Source organism: Sinocyclocheilus grahami, unplaced genomic scaffold, assembly GCF_001515645.1.
Source record: "Sinocyclocheilus grahami isolate Dianchi unplaced genomic scaffold, SAMN03320097.WGS_v1.1 scaffold257.1, whole genome shotgun sequence".
NCBI lineage: Eukaryota > Metazoa > Chordata > Actinopteri > Cypriniformes > Cyprinidae > Sinocyclocheilus > Sinocyclocheilus grahami.
In genome coordinates, this window is record NW_015505436.1 from 1,555,566 (window position 1) to 1,556,893 (window position 1,328).

The window sequence follows — 1,328 nt, forward strand, 5'->3', positions numbered from 1 at the left end:
ATGGTTGTGTTCACACACTGTTTGGTTACTTACATGAGCAACAACCACATTCTATAACTGAAATCACACCCATACATTTTCTGGACTCAGAACAGTAGGCGGAGACTTGCTGTATGAACAGAACCGTACTTGACAACTAGTTGTCTTCCATATTATACAGTGCACATAACTGCACAGATGGATCTAATGTGTTGCACCTTTTTTTTTCTCTAAATTACAAAGACAGAGATTTGAGCTGTGTGGCATCTGAAGGTTTAGATCTGGTCACTGTCCTTCACCGGAGCAACTCCACACAGTTTTGTGGTCTGTGTGCAATTCAGATGCTCTGCTCTTTACTGAGGTTTAAAAGCTGTCGTCAAAATTTAAATAGCAGTTTTGGATGTCACCATCTTTAATATTTACTTCAGTCACTGTGCTATGGTTACAGGTAATAGTCACAAATAGAATACACTTTGGATTTTAATTGTGCATTCTTACAGGCAATTTTTGAGCCTCTACTGTAAGCTGCTGTGTGAAAAGGACATTTCGAGACTCACACATTTAAGTACATGCATTGTTGATCCCAAACACTGACAGTGTGAACAGAGCCCTTGTCAAAATTCAGATTGTTGTTGTTGTTGTTTGAAATGTTGAAAGCATTTTTGTTGCTCATAGCATACAAATTCAGTGAAAATGTAACAAAAATGAACAGGAATGCTTTATCAGAATTGGTCAGTTATGATCTCCAATCGATCCCCATCTTAATTTAGCCAATCGGAGCCCCTATCTCCATTCTTTCTGCTTGTACATGCATAGAAACCTGTTTAAAACAAACATTCAGAGAGAAATTCCAAAACATTTCTTTGTATGCAAAATGACAGGTTGACTTTTTTCACTCCTCTTTTCCTAATCAAACAGACTGAGCCAGGTTGAAAAAAAAATCAAAATGTAGTCGTATCTTAAAATGCTTTGATCATAATGACCTCAAATGCTAATTTGGGCTTTAATGAACTTCCTCCTGTTTATGCCTAATTTAAGGGGGTTACACTTATTGGAATGAAGAATTGCTTTGAGTGACATGCAGATGGCAATTAGGGGTCTCAGCAGGAGAGTAATTCTTAGTTTTCATATCTTGTGTCCTCCTTACCTGCTTTCACCTCTTCTTGGCACTCTGTGTTGTGAATGTGTGTCATAGTTGATTGCATGGGCTCAGTATGTATAACTCTCTCAAACTTTTCACTAGAGTTGTGTTGGAAGGGAAAACTTTAAGTATATAACTCTGCGTTTTACATGCACATCAGATCCATAAGGCTGAAGAAAGTGCCGACGTGTGCGCCGTGAAAAAAAAA

The 1,328-nt window shown here is 38.0% G+C and overlaps 1 pseudogene; it reads right to left on the reverse strand.

The window, feature by feature from the left end:
- The window catches only part of LOC107598891 (alpha-mannosidase 2C1-like), a 12,825-nt pseudogene extending 11,653 nt beyond the window's left edge, over window positions 1-1,172 (reverse strand).
- Window positions 1,173-1,328: the final 156 nt, after the last annotated feature.